The sequence below is a fragment of the Silurus aristotelis genome (genome assembly GCF_946808225.1).
Source record: "Silurus aristotelis genome assembly, chromosome: 19".
Taxonomy (NCBI): domain Eukaryota; kingdom Metazoa; phylum Chordata; class Actinopteri; order Siluriformes; family Siluridae; genus Silurus; species Silurus aristotelis.
Window position 1 is genome coordinate 1854957 of NC_139592.1, and position 16995 is coordinate 1871951.

At 36.2% G+C, this 16995-nt stretch overlaps 1 protein-coding gene across 1 annotated transcript in view; it reads right to left on the reverse strand.

The window, feature by feature from the left end:
- Positions 1-16995, reverse strand: part of hmga1a (high mobility group AT-hook 1a) — a 30188-nt gene that overhangs the window by 12298 nt on the left and 895 nt on the right. The window lies entirely within an intron of this gene.

Below are 16995 nucleotides of genomic sequence, written 5' to 3' on the forward strand. Positions count from 1 at the left end.
TGACCATGACATCTCAGGGAGTATTTCCTTGTCCATGCTCCCAGGAGAAGTTATAAGAGACAAACTTAAAGGCTAGACATGGAATAGACTAACTTAATGCAACATACATATATCATGTACATGCATATGTATACATACAATAAGCACATTTTTCACAAGTCCATGTTTTTAAGCTTAACAAAGTTAAGAAACAAAAAACCGAGGAACTGAAGTTGGTAGAAAAAACAATATTATTTAAACTATGTTTGGGATTTAAATTTAGGGACTACGTTTTGTAATTCATTATGTTTATAAACAAATAGAAATGCAGAATAGAAGAAGAAAAAAAGAAAACACAACCCACAAGCCCGAATCTTTTTTCCGCTAACCGTTTAATATCCAGCTTTAAAACATTTTAAAACTCCTCGAAAAGATAAAAAAAAAACAATTACAATTTGCAAAATAGCTACTAAAGAAGTCCTTTTATAATTGTAAACTATTCGTTAAAAAATAATGATAATAAATTCAAGGTCCTTTAGCTCTCCATTTTTATTTTTTTTTTAATTCATAAATGTCACATTTCTATTTATTGTGTATTTATTGTAAAAAAAAAAAAAAAAAAATGAAGACATGCTCAAGATAATGGAGACTATTACCTAGACTTCTTTAAGGACACTGAAGTGCATGAGCAAAAGTTTTATGACACTTCAAAATCACATCCATGGGTCCTCCTTTAGCAAAACAAACAAACAGACAAACAAACAAGCACACAATCGTATGAATAATCATGACATTACAATCTTCCCTTGCTGCTCCGACATTTACATTCACATGCACTTTTATGTACTTTTCAGATGTTATGTACTCTGTATATTGTCATTCTCCTTATTTAATCTGTATTGTCTCCTATAGTCTTGTTTATAAGATAAATGTATAGTGTTGTTATTTAAGTCTGTACTTTTCCCAACAGCTGAAACAAAATTCCTTGTGTGTGTCAACACACTTGGCCAATAAACCTGATTCTGATTCAGACAATGCTTCTGTGGACAAAGCGAGCTCCATGAAGACATGGCTTTGAGATCGAAGAATTCCTGTGAACGATCCCAGGGTTTGCCCACAACGACGCTCTAAAATCCATTTTAAAAGCCATTAAAATCCACACGCAAACTTCATCGTAGTATTTTGAATGTTTAATAGATTACTTTTGACTCCACTACAGTTTCGAAACGTGCCGTTCTTCACTCATTTGAAGTGGAAATGTAAAGAGAGTGTGAATATGGTGTCGGGGTTCTCACAATGTGTAACTATAGACGTTCTCCTTACAAAGCTCTGATGTTTAGGAGAATGGAATACTGACCCTCACCCATTATTCACATAGCGTTCTCATACAGCACTACTGTTACTCTTCATACTTACATCCATTCAGAATTAACAAATGTTAGTACTTTTACTTAAATACAGATGGTGTAGTTCCTCCGCTACTGCTGAAAAACCAATATAATTCTTACTATAAGATTTGAGTGATAATCAGATCATCAGGTGTGCACACACCTTCGGCTATACACAGGTTCGTCCACGTACAAGCAACAAGACAGTATTTGCATAAAAAAGTCATCATATTATATTGCAAACTAAAATGAGGAAGCTTTTAATTTGTAAAATTATACCTGAAATTAAGGGTAAAATGGAAAGGTGCAGGATGAAGAGAAGCAGGTTCAGAAAGGAACTCCGCTTGGTTTTCACTGCACCTTTGTTCCAATTAGAACTTTCCCAATAAGGTTCTTTCACAGATGCAATCTCCAGGAACCTCAGAAGGAACATTTTACCCTTTTCTTCTTCGAATGTACGATTATGAACTTTACATGACATATATTTTACCTTGTAAAGTTTACACACAAATGTCTGTATTTTCTGAAAAATGTAAGTTTTTTTTTATTTTATTAATTTTTTTGTTTAATATTAGATTAGATTCATCTTTATTGTCATTGTGCAGAGTACAAGCACAGAGCCGATGAATTGCATGGATGGATGGATGGATGGATGGATAGAATTTAATGTATTTAAATACCACTTAAATTAAAAATTTATATCATTAAAGCTACATGCCTCTTAGTCCTAAACAGGTGGAAACATAGAAAGAGTACACAATTAAAAAGCATTTAAACTGGTTAAATAAATTATAACTGTAGTAAATAGATATATTTCAATTGAGAACATGGATACCTTTAGCATATATTATTCTATTCTATTCTATTCTATTCTATTCTATTCTATTCTATTCTATTCTATATAAACTGTCATAAATATGGTTATGTTGGAAAATTGAAAACATTTTTTAGGTTTGATTTATTTTAATAAAATATGGACATCTGAGCTTCTTTTTGAACATCCCATACCACATTTGCTGTTATAATGACCGCTACTCTTTTAGGAAGATGTTCCACTAGATTTTTTGGAGATTCCTTCAGCCCCAAGAGCTTTAGTAAAGTCAGGTACTGACGTAAGTAAGAAGGTGAGAAGGATCCTGGGGTGCAGTCAGAATTTACATTCATCCCAAAGGTGTTCAATAGGTTTGGAGATCTATAGCAGGAAATCTTCCACTCCAACTAACGTAAAGCAGATCTTCATGGAGCTGGCTTTGTGTTGTCATGCTGAAACAGGTTTGGGTCTCCTAGTTCGTGTGTAAGTAAAAGTACCTGATAGAAACTGGCGGTGGTATTCTGACAAAACAATATTACAGTGTGTTAACAGGAAGTGGTGGAGACAGAGTAATAAAAACAACATATTTACTTATAGTCATTCCATCCATATGCACTCATCACAACAATTCTGAACTCTTAAGAAAGAAAGGTACTTTTTCTTGTTGTTTTGTTGCTGTTGTGTTGTGTTGGTACTGTTCCCTCAAAAGAACAAGTCTTCTGAAAGACTACTGGTGACTGTGTGTGACTTTTTGCAGCTTTATGTACAATGAACATAATTTTATCTTAGAACTATTCAAATATTAGGCTCATTATTTATCCTTCATTTTGTTCCTGAACTTTCCATCCATCCACCCTATAAAAGGTTGACATTACTTGGTTGTTTGTATTATTTCCCTTTAATAGAAGTGTGTAGTAAAGCCACAAACTTATACACTATATAATGAGAATGGTCTGAAGTGAATCCACCACACACTAGAGAAGTGTATACTTTACATACAGTGATTTCAGCACAAATATACATTATACATTACAAAATGTCTTAATAAGCCTTATTTATACTAGGTACTGTACCTTTTTTGTGAAAGGCATAATGGAAATTGTACATTGTACGTTTTGTTACTATACTGGCAAAAGTATTGGGACACCTGACCTGACTTTTCCACAAACTTCACCACAAACTTGGAGGCACACAACTGTACAGGACGATTTTGGATGCTGTAGCGTGAAAATTTCCCTTCATTAGAACTAGGAGACCCAAACTTGTTCCAGCATGCACAATGCCAGCTCCATGAAAATCTGTTTTCAATGGTTTGGAAGTGTGTGAAAGATCTTGAGTGGCCTGCTATAAAGCGTTGAACTCAACCCTACTGAACACCTTTGGAATGAACCAAATACATACATCCTGAATACACCCTGAATGGGACACCAGTCACTTGTAGGACACACACACACATATTCACACCTACCAGGCAATTAAGCATCGCCAATACACCTGAATGTTTTTAGGTTGTGGGGGAAAACCAGGAGAACATTGAGGATTGAAGAGTATTTACTTTATACACAATGCTTCATATCTAAATATTACATAATGAAGCAAGATGTTTAAAAGAAATAAGGTTGAAATCCCCAAACGTATATAATCAACATGAAAAACACAATTACAAACATACAGAAAGATTGCAAAGTAATTCTAACAATAAACAGATGTAGATGTGGAACAGAGTTCATAAGTTTTAAAATCATTATTAATATATATTTTTTAATAAGCTTTAGCATTAATCATATGGAACTAAGTAATTGACACAAAAACATTTCAAACTATGCTTCGGAGAAACAAAAGAAGAGAAAAAAATGAAAGAGGTGAATACTTATGCTCAAAAATACATAGATTTTTTTTCTCATGGTGATATTTGGCTCAGTCTATATAAAGTGTACAATTTGAGTCTATATGCAACTCAAATGCTTGACCTTTTGAGCTTTTAATTTATGCTAAATATGTGTAATTTTTATGATCATTACTTTTTTAAATTGTTTTATTGATTAAAATATTTGCAGATGTAAACCTCATATATTGTTCTTAACACAAATATAAACTAATGTATACATGATAGGTAATTTGTCAAACTTCTTAAATCTGAAGCCATTTTGAGAGAGGGTAAAGCTAGACACCCTCTTTTTTCATGTTTTTTGTTTGTTAAATATTTCTTTGTTTGTTAAATATTTCTCTTCAAAGCAGTTGACCATGTTGGGGGGAAAAGGCGATATCTGTGAGCCATCAGCAGCTCAGATGCAGTTAGCAGCCTGGGATTGTGTTGCAAATGAGGATGAAACATTAACCCCTGTAGGTCTATCACTTTACATAGTGAGGAATGAGGGATATCACACCTGAAGTCTGGGAAGGTCTTCAGTCATTCAGGTCATGTTAAATGCAGGCAGACAGAGACAGGGTCAGTCAGACTTAAAAAACTTTGAAATAACTTTGGAGAAGCGTGGAATTTTACACCTGAGCCATTTTACATTTAAAACTCATTTCAATCATAGTACTAAAACATGCACCAAATTGTATAAAGAAACTTACTTTAATTTCATTATTTTGATTTGAACAACAATAATTAACAAAAATAATCACCTGTGATTATATACAGTCTGTGACTTTAATTAAATTGTGGGGGTTTTGCTTGTTTTTTTATTATTATTATTATTTTTTAGCTACAACCCACACTGAAAATCATTATATCAGTATATTATGATACCTTAATATTTACTGCAAAAATATCATGAGGTAAAATTACCTTATATGCATATTTTTGTGATTATAACACAAATAAAAGATTATTAACCTATTTTATGATCAAGCTTGACGCTGACTAGTTTTGTTAACACAAAACTTATATTCCATTTAAAAAACTATAATCTGTAATTTGTTATAAGGTTTTTTTATTATGAAAGTTGTATAGAATTTACAAATGGAGTCTCCAGGTTCAGTATCTTGTATTAGTCAATATGCTTGCCTTAATAAGCAAATAGGAAAGAAAAGCTAGCAGATTGGAGACATATTTCGTGGTGACAATCACCCAGTTTCATTGCAGCAGTCTTTTTTTTTTCTACAAGAGTGCCAAATAAAATGAATTTACTGTATCACATTATATTATAACAACAACAACAACAACAACAACAACAACAACAACAAAACAAATGTGGTCCTAAGATTTTCACATTCTATTTCCATTTCTTGTTAGATAGATGTATATTAAATAATGGACAGAGATAGAGAGACATATAGAAATACAAACATAGATAGACTTATCATTAAGTCTAAAACCCAATCATATGGAGTATGTTTTTTTATTTATTTTTTATTTATTCTTTATTTACTTAATGTATATTTACTACAGACACTTTTTTTTTTTTACCAGGTTGTAATGGTGCCTCTAAAAAATAACCACATTTAATACAGAAAATATTTTTTATATTAGGTTTAAGCATAAAACTGGTATCCAAACAGAAAAAAAAAGCTACAGTGTTTGACTCTCGCTGTCATCTGCGTGAAAAAACATGTTTAATGCGGGCGTGAGAATTGCCTGGGTTAGTCACAAAATGCCTAAGTGAATTAATCATCTTCTAAAGTCTTGGTACTGTTTTTAAACCCAACAGTGTTCAAGTCAATTACTGCTGTGCTAATTTTCAATCCTTTTGTAAACGCGTCCTTCGGCTAAAGTGATACCTGATCCAGATATGCACATAAAACACAACCAAGAGACAGACTGTGAGACAAATATGATTATCTAAATGAGACCAACGTAGGCGTAGAAGTGTTTTTTTTTTTCTTTTTTTCTCTCATGCACACAGACATTTATAAACATAATAAAATTAATAACCTGTTAGGTTTAACTTCACGGTATCATATTTTCAGAAAGTCCACATTTTTTTTAAACATAATTTAAACAGTATTCAAACAGTGTACAAAAATAATTTTATTTAGCTTATTCAGTAGCTAAAGCACAAGATGCTAGCACATTTGCTTAGCAGTCAGCATCTAGGTATAAAGTTAAAAATACAGCTGAGGAAACATTGATACTAATCACAAATAACTATTTATTCTACGCTATGTCTTGCAAATAATTTTTTTACAATAGTTATATTTGTAAATGTTCACTTCTCAGTGATTAAGATTATTACATTTGGCTAATTTGTAAGTCGACTGAAGGGTGAAATTATTCACTGTCATTAGCATCATTAGCATTTTTGTTGTTTTTTAAACCTCCTTCTATAAAGTCGGAACAGAAACATTTTTCATTAAAAAATATTTTACCTCAGGACACTAATGTCTTACTGGTAAGATTACTGCTTTCACTGGCTATAATCATCATCATGGAGTGTCTGGTCCACTTTGTACATTCTCTATATAATATAATATAATATAATATAATATAATATAATATAATATAATATAATATAATATAATATAATATAATATAATATAATGCACACTATATACTAGTTCTTAAATTCTACCTGTATTTACACTTTTATCACTCACCTGTAATATCAAAAACCAGTAATATCACATGCCTGTAATAAAAAAAAACCCTGTAATATCACATACCTATGATATCAAAAACATGTGATATCACATACCTGTAAAATGACATCACATACCTGTAATATCAAATACCTGTAAATTCATATACTTGCAATATCACATACCTGTAATATCAAAAGCCTGTAATATTACATACCTGTAATATCACACAATGACAGTTCTATCTATCTATCTATCTATCTATCTATCTATCTATCTATCTATCTATCTATCTATCTATCTATCTATCTATCTATCTATCTATCTATCTATCTATCTATCTATCTATCTATCTGTCCGTCTGTCTGTCTGTTCACTTCAGTCTTAACAGTGGACATTGTCTTAAAGCAGCTTAACAGTGAGAAGTAGGTTAAACAATTTTGTGTAATAAGTGAGCCAGCCAATCCCTGAGATGGTATGAGGAAGAAACCTTGAAAGAAACCAGACTCACACGGGAACCCATCCTCATCCTCAACATAGAATGTCCTTTTATTACAGTTCCATCATTGTTGAGGTTTACAAAACATGACATGAAATTTAGAAAAAAGCGTTACTGAAAAAGATCTTAAATGTCTAACTGAATAACTGGCTAATTCATCTAAATATCATGGCTAATTCAGATTAAAGCCAAAACAAATGAGGTTGTCTTAAAATATTTAAGCACAGCACCAAATGATATTTTATTGAAACATTTTAGTAGCCAAAACTGCATTAAATTAAATAAACTCTACTGTTAGCTATACAAAACAATACCTGCGCCCTAGCTAACATGCATGCACGTTAGCAAAGAAAATTTAATATTTTCACAGATTCGTCAGAAACAAAATGAAGAAGCTGCTTAAATGATTAAAACAAATAAAACAACGATACTTATAATCCTGTTCATGTGTGAAAGCTTAGCTAACTTGCACCTAGCCGGCTAACATAATGTACATGAACTAGACATTAACTAGCCTGCTAACTATGTAAGGACTTTTTCAATACATTCTGTCATTTTCAAGGAGTTTAAATGTATTTAACACAAGTGTGTTAACAGTCGCCGTCTGTTGGTCTAAACACGCTGAGGAGACACTCAATCGAAAAGCTAATTTGCTTCATAATGGAAAAGGCGAGCTTTATCATGTATGTAGGATTACAGTGTGTAACCATACACACACACACACACACACACACACACACACACACACACACACACACACACACACACACACACACACACACACAGGAGTACTTTCAAGCCTAGCGCTTAGATGTTCTTGAGTTCCTTCAGCCTTGTGGATTCTCCACCCCTCCTCCACTCTCCACTATGGTGATCCTATGGTCCTACACACACACACACACACACACACACACACACACACACACACACACACACACACACACATTCTCTTTCTATCCATTTTTAGGATCCTTACACACCAATCCTGGGATTCCCCAGAGTTGCTTTCTGGCTTGTGTGTTATCTGGAAGTGACTTACACACACACACACACACACACACACACACACACACACACACACACACACACACACACACACACAACACACACACCACACACACACAAAGAAGCAGAAAAGGATACTGTTATGAGAGACGGAGGAGAATCTATGGAGAAGCTTCATGTGTAAACGGAGAAGAAGGACGACTGACTCACGAGCTGTGACTTGACTCTGAGTCACAGGAGGGCGAGAGGAAACAGCAGACACAGGAAGCGGTGGACGCGGCACACTTCTTACACACACACACACACACACACACACACACACACACACAGGCTCACGCTGAGATAACAACGTAAATATACCCAGAGCTCTCATGTCTGTGTGATGCATCACAGCCAGTAGGTTTCCTGAATGATCCAGACGCGTGTCCTGCACTGAACCAGATGAGCACCGGATTAAGTTAAACACAAGAAAAATCTGATGCAAAATCACTCAAATAATCCAGGAACCGAAGCAGCACTCATGTTCGATCCTTAGATATTTTTTGGTCGTGAATTTGGTGGTATTAAGATTTACAAGCATTCGTACTCGGGGCCTGGGAATTGCTCTCACTTGGCATGGTCTTGGTGGTGTGACCACAATGCTTGTGTTGCCTTTTCTGTTCCACATGAACGGAGCCAAATAGTAGTAGTAAAAGCTTGGCTTTAAAAGGGCGTTGAAAAAAACATTAATTCAGGTTACACTAGATCATCTACAAACATTTATAATCCTACTACCCTGAAAACCTCAATTATTCCCAGGATCTGTGCAGAGGTGTAAAGAGAACCTGAAAATTATACTGAGTAAAAGTATAGATAACTTACTGCAAAACTTACTCAATTACTCAGTTTGACTCGAATATCTGATTTGAAAAGTACTTGAGTATTTGATACGATTGAACGTAGGCTCAAAGATGCACTACAAGGCACATGGTAATGAAATTCTCAAAACTACTTGTTCAACCTTCACATCATGTAATCAGCATTTCTCGTTGCTTTGATCCTATTGCGAACGCTTTGGTACAATAATTTAATTGTGTACAATCGTCTGCGGTTTCCTACATTATCGATTGTTTATGTCATCTTGAGCAAAATATATTAACCCCCTCTCAACCCCCTAAAACATCAGTTCATTGCACCAGTCATGGAATGTAAAATGTTACAAAAAAGTTCTGCTGAGCTAAAAGCAGAATCTGGAAAGCTAAAAGCTATTTTTTTTGTACATGTGTCTTAAATCAATGGATTGTGCAGATGAATCTTGAATGTCACCAGTGTTCGAATTGAGACAAGTCTTATGGGGTTCCCCAGTTGTCTTTTTTATTTATTTTTTTACAAAAACAATCTTGGGGACATCACCCCTCACACTTAAATCTATTCCACCCCCCAAATGATTAAGTGGTTCAATTAAACAGGTGAATCTTGTGAACCTTCAATTGGCGACAAAATACAGAATTACAATTTTCTGAAAATGGATGAAAACCCAGGAAAAGAACGAACACTATTACAGTACAGTTAAAGTGCGAATCCTTTTTTCGGTCTCTTGTAATCAAAATAACACAATGTGTAGATTTATGCTGTAGAAATTCATAGATGCCACACAGAAGGAATGCAGCCTTGTGCTTTATCAATCAGTATCATGTCAAAAAAGTAGAAGGACCACTAGTACTCAGTGGACAAATCAAATAAAAATGAGTCCGTATCAGGAGCGATATTGTCATTCATCAGCAAAAGCGTTCTCAAAGTGTTTGGAATTTATTCAAGCTTTATTTGGAGTAAAAATGAGGCCAGCAGAAATGAAAAAACATAACAACGAGTACAAACAGGACAACACATTGGATTTCTTGCAAAAGCCTGCACTCAAAATCCTTAGTTCATCTCTCAAAAGTAAGCATTTGTATCAATAAACATGTCGTTCCCACCAGAATGAAAAGTCCTTTTGTCATTGTTCACAAACAAATCCTCAAAATGTTTAGTCGTGTTGTCAGTGTGACGCTGCACAGTTTCAGGATTTCTTGATATTAACTACGGTTTGGATCACAGCGACTGAAAATGTACAAAATTTGATTTATATTGATTGTAAGAGACTAAACAGGATTCACACTTTTACTGTGCAAGTGTTCGTTCGTTTCATTTTCAGAATTTATTACTCTGTGTTTTTCTCTGTCTGTATTCACTCTCCAATTGAAGGTTCACAAGATTCACCTTTGACCTGTTTTAGAGAACCAGTTGATCATTGTTTGATCTGATGCCTTTCACTCGCCTTTATTAGTGCCATTCAAATTCAACACATTTACAAAAGAGTTTAGATGACAGATGATGACAACTGGTTTAACCATTTTGCATTCAATGACTTACTCAGTGAACTGATGGCGGAAAAACTATTCAGGAGAAATTGCTTTTCAGATTTGCACAAGTGACTGAATGGTGTTGGAGGTTGAACAAGTAGTTTTGAGAATTTCATTTTTGATCTGAAAAACACTCCAAAGCTTCTCCTTCTTCTTTCGACTGTTCCCATTAGGGGTCTCCACAGCGGATCCTGTCTTTTACTTTTTTTCAATTCAATTCAATTCAATTCATTTTTATTTGTATAGCGCTTTTAACAATGAACATTGTCTCAAAGCAGCTTTACACAGATAATGCGGTGATTAAAAATGAATATGTTCTTTATGAGTAAGTTTGTCCCTGATGAGCAAGCCGGTGGCGACTGGCGACTGTGGCAAGGAAAAACTCCCCGAGATGGCATAAGGAAGAAACCTTGAGAGGAACCAGACTCAAGAGGGAACCCATCCTCATCTGGGTTACACCGAATGTCCATTTGTGGCGGGTATACAATGTTGCAGGGTGCATTGATGATGATCAAAAGTGAAGTGTATTTCTGAGTCAGTGTAGGAGACTGTTGACATCAACTACAGTCCAATCCAGGCAGGCCTGGATGAAGTGGGAAGATCCACGGGGGGGAGAGGGGCAGGAACAGTGGTCACTGGAGCCTCAGGAGCATGTTTAACTCGACCGAGAGAGAGAGAGAGAGAGAGAGAGAGAGAGAGAGAGAGAGAGAGAGAGAGAAGAGGGTGACAGGAAGAGAAGGATATGGATTATTAAGTGTACCTATTGTTGCATGAGAGTTTAAGTCACTGTGCAGTTTGGACTCCGGCAAGACTCGCTATAGCAGCATAACTAAAAGGGAGAACCAGAAGGCAACACAGACATGAGGGATCTCTGGGATAAGAGACGGCCCACCACACCACCATCAACAAACCTGAGTGAACACGTGAATGTGAGGGGACGACAGCGTACAAATATCCCAGTTCACCAAACACTCTATATCAATGTTCCCTCCAGATCTGAGCCTTTAACTGAGAAAAAATCTGCTGATTAAAAGCTTGACTGAATAAATATGTTTTCAACCTCGACTTGAACACTGAGACTGTGTCTGAGTCCCGAACACTGGTTGGAAGGCTGTTCCATAACTGCGGGGCTTTATAAGAGAAAGATCTGCCCCCTGCTGTAATCTTCATTATTGGAGGAACCAACAGATAGCCTGCACCTTTTGATCTAAGTAGGCGTGGAGGATCATACTGGTACAGAAGTTCACTCAGATACGGTGGTGCGAGACCATTAAGTGCTTTATATGTCAGTAGTAGAATTTTATAATCAATGCGAGATTTGATTGGGAGCCAGTGTAGACTGATTAATACAGGGGTGATGTGGTCATATTTCCTAGATCTAGTGAGGACTCTTGCTGCTGCATTCTGAACTAACTGAAGCTTATTTATTTACTTAATGCCAATGTCTCTAAACCATACAACATCGCAGGTCTATCACTCTTTTCCACCCACTCCACCCTGCCTGCACTCTTTTCTTCACTTCTCTAACACACTCTCCATTACTTTACACTGTTGACCCCAGGTACCTGAACTCCTCCACCTTCTCCACCTCTTCTCCCTGCAACCGCACCCCTCCACTGCCCTCCCTCTCATTCACACACATGTACTCTGTCTTACTCCTACTGACTTTCATTCCCCTTCTCTTCAGCATGTACCTCCACCTCTCCAGGATCTTCTTCACCTGTTTACTACTCTCACCACAAATCACAATATCATCCACAAACATGACCTCGTCTGACCTTGTCCTTCAACCTGTCAATCACCACTGCAAACAGAAAAGGGCTTAGAGCTGATCCTTGATGCAAAGAAATCCTCTAACCCTTTAATAAACTCATTTATAATTCTCGTCACTCCCGATGAAAATCTAAGCATCTTCAAATCTGCCACGTCCTGCTCTTAATAGTGAATTTAAAAACAAATGAACAGAGTGTAATACGGAGGCAGAGGTGTAAAGTATATTTGTGTAAATGTACCTTCTTACACTGTACTGTACTAATTACATTTTGCACTTCTGTTGAAGAGTCAACTGAGAAAAACAGTTATGTCTACTAAACCAGGAAGTGAGTAAATGCTGCTTTATATCTTTGATACTCTATTAAAAGTAGAATGAAGACAACGAGGATTAGAAATGAGTTTATCAGAGGGACCGTGCATGTAGGACATTTAGGAGATGAGAGAGGTGCAACTGAGATGGTTCGGAGGGAGAAGAATGCTGAGGATGGAGGAAAAGAGGAAGGCCAAAGAGGAGCTCAATGGATGTGATGAGGGAAGACATGCATGTGGTTTGTTGGAAAGAGACAGATGTATTAAGTGATATGGAGACCAGACGATGTTCTGCCGAGAACAAGAAGACTAAATTTGACCTCCTAAAGCGAGTAACACAATAAAGGTAGGGGTGGAAATGCTTCTGAAACAAACCCTAATTCCTAAGAAAAAGAAAAAGAAACTGAAACTATACAACATCCTCACCTGATCCTGTCCTGACTTTTCCTCACCTGTAGGGTGCCAATACTTACTGTCGATCGACAGTCAACTTTGTTATTAATTAAATCCTGAAACGTAGCAGCGTGCGTGTGAAAGTCAGGTACTTTCCGACTCTTTTATTTACGTGCTCTAGATGACATGAGTCACCTCGAGTGAAATACCGAGAGCTCCACATCCCTGAGTCACGATCAAGAAGGAAGTGAGAATGAAATGATCGACCTGAAATATTTCGACCCACTTCCCCTTCAAACGATTTCCTGTGTTCGCGCCTTGCACGTGAATTTCCTCGTATACAATTACACACGTGGCGGGGCCAAAAGTATTCGGACACCCCCCTCTTTTTTTTTTTTTTTTACACTCCATGAAGATCCGCTTTTTATGGATCAAAAGGTGTGGAAGATCTTCCACTATTAACAATATGGAACACCTTTCAGATGAATATGGATTCCTCCTCACCTACATCAGTACCTGACACCAATACCTGACCACCTAACACCCCTGTGGTTAAATTAATCTCCACACAAAATCTAATGGAACATCTTCTCAAAAGAGTGAAGCTCATTTTAACAGTAAATGAAGACTAAATGTAGAATGGGATGTTCGAAAAGAAGGACATAGCAATGTTATGGTCGGGTGTCCACAAACATTTGGCCATGAAGTATATATATATATATATATATATATATATATATATATATATATATATATATATATATATATATATATATATATATATATATATATACATACACACACACATCAGAGTCCAGGGAGACTCCTGTCTGACCTCATCCACCAACCTGTCCATCACCACTGCAAACAGGAAAGGGCTTAGAGCCGATCCTTGATGCAAAGATATATATATATATATATATATATATATATATATATATATATATATATATATATATATATATATATATATATATATATATATATGAGATAGATAAATTAGATAAATGTATATCGCTCTGGAGAAGGGTGTCTACCAAATCCCATGATGAAAGTTGAGCCATGATGAAGAACCACATATTGTATTTATTTATTTATTTATTTATTTATTTATTTTATTATCTGCTTCATATTTGCACAATTAACATGGAAATTTCCCTACTGTGGCACGAATAAAGGTTTATCTTATCTTATCTGATCTTATCTGATCTGATCTATGGCTGGAAATGTTGTATGTCAAAGTACTTTTGGCCACACCATGTATTCATTACTTTATTAGCGTATATATTATTGTTTTGTTGGAAAGAAAAGTGTGTTTGAGATATAATAAGTTTATGTGATAAAATCTGGTCTTTTAAACCTCCTAAAATAGACATTTCAACCATTATAGTACACTTATGAATTCGTTTTGCCTTTTTTCTAAGAATTGAATTTTTACATTTATGGCATTCATCCAGAACCACTTAACATTTATCTCATTCATTCAGCTGAGCAGCTAAGAGTGTTACTCAGGGACCCCCGGGTGGCAGCTTGGTGAGGCTGGTTTTTGAACTCAAGACCTTCTGAGCCAAAACCTTGAAAAATAAGCTCCCACTCCCAGACGGCTCAACGAGGAATGTTTTGTGTGCCTGATTTTGGGGATCGTGGGTGATTAACAGATGGGTTATTTGCGCAAAGGCCTTGATGGAGAAATGATAGCTGTCCAGATGGTGCAACTGTCACTGAAAATCTCCGGATCTTATTGCACATGAATTATTTCCCGGCTGGTTCGTTTACGGAGAGAAAAAAAAGGTGCTTTCGTATTGGGGTCCTTATGTTTATGACTGTTTATTTTTTGGAAATGAAATGATGAAATTGCTAAATCATCAATTAAATTTTTTGAGGTCTCCATCATCATTTTTAAAGAATTAAAACAATGTTTTTCGGTTCTATTGATTTATATAACAACAGATAATTACAGACTAATAGTCAAAAGTATTGGAGCACCTGACCTTTTCCAGCCGGTTGTAGTTCTTCACTCGAACTCTTAGCACCAAGTTGGAGACACAGAACTGAATGTGTATCTCCAACTTTAATCGTCCCAAACCTGTTCCAGCCTGACAATGCCCTTGTGCACAAAATCATCTCCATGAAGATACGCTTTACATAGGTTGGAAGATGTGGATGATCTCCTTCTATAGAGCTCCAACCCTATTGGGGTGAATGTGAATGCTGACTGCACCCCAGGCCTCCTCACCTTCTCACCTACGTCAGGACCTGACTTTACTAACACCCTGGTGGTTGAAAGAATCTCCACAAAAATCTAGTGAAACATCTTCTTAGAAGAGTGGAGCTGATTATAATGGCAAATTAATGAGGATTAAATGTGGAATGAGATGTTGAAAAAGAAGCACACAGCAATATTATGCTCGTGTCCACAAACCTTTAATGAAGAAAATGCTCTTTTTTTTAAAAATAAACATTTATAAAGCATTTACTGTACAACATCCATTGGAATGATTTGTTATCATCAAAACAACAAGAAGAAAATACCTTCTTCAGTAAAATCATTTCTAACTTACACAAAAGTAATGAAACATCTAAAACTTTTTTACACAATCCAAACCAGAAAATGTGGTATGTATGTATGTATTTGTCTATCTTCTTCTTCTTCTTCTTCCGGCTTCTCCCATTAGGGGTCTCCACAGGAGATCATCCGTCTCCATACATCTGCCTCTTTCAACCCAACTACCTGCATGTCTTTCTTCACCACATCCATAAACCTCCTCCTTGGTCTTCCTCTTTTCCTCCATCCTGGTGGCTCCATCCTCAGCATTCTCCCACTGATATATTATGTATTTGTGATCTACTGTATATCATATAAATAAAAGTATGTGGACACCTGAGCATAAGATTGCTATGTGGTTCTTTTTTGAGCATCTCCTTCCACATTGACTTCTCATTTGCTCTTATAATGAGCTTCACTCTTCTGGGAAGATGTTCCACTAGATTTTGTGTAGAATCATTCAGCTGCAGGGGTGTTAGTAAAGTCAGGCACTGATGTAGGTGAGGATGTAAAGAGGCCAGTCAGCATTCACATTTATTTAAATAAATAGGGCTTATAGCTCTATAGCAGGAGCTCTTCCACATCTTCCAGGCCATGAAACGCATATCTTCTTGGATTTGGTTTTGTGCACAAGGGAACAGGTTTGAGTCTCCTAGGTGGGGCACGAGGATGTTCTAACAGTTTGGTGAAGAACCACATATGGTTGGGGAAGGCAGGTGTCCAAATACTTTTGATCACACTGGGTATACATATTTTTTCTTTATATTTATATACATTGTGGTTCTTCTCATGTGTTGATGTTGAATGGCAGTGTGAACCTCGGCAGCCTGAAAGCTGTGACGGCTGGGATGGTCTCAGGTCTGCCAAAAAGGATGAGAAAATCGAAGTTATGTAACTTTCCAGCAATACCTTCAGTTTAGGCTTTGAAATGTATATCTTAGTTTAGAGAAATATATGAGGTGGTATGAAAAAGTTTCGAGCTCTGTTTACAAGGAAGTACTTTATTTATTTACGTTTAAACACGAATACCTTTAAAATGAGCCCCCCTGCACCCCCCAGAGTGGTCAGAATAGCAGACGTGGCAACGCACGTGGTCAGAATGCCACCACATCTCCCGGTGTACACAGGACAATGCCTTTTGGCATGCTGTCTTATGAAGGTCGGCGCTCCTTGTGACTGCGCGTGCAGCCTTGTGCTGCCATCTGTTGGTGTGTTAGAAAACTAGCCTCGAAACCTTTTGCTACCGACTCTACTCGTGAAATGGCATTTAAATCTGTTGGTGCAGATCAGGTGGAAATGAAAACAAGCACCCACGCAGATGTTCCTTTACTCTGCATTCTATACGCATTTATCACGCTTCCCTTCGTCTTCTTTTTATGATAATAAAC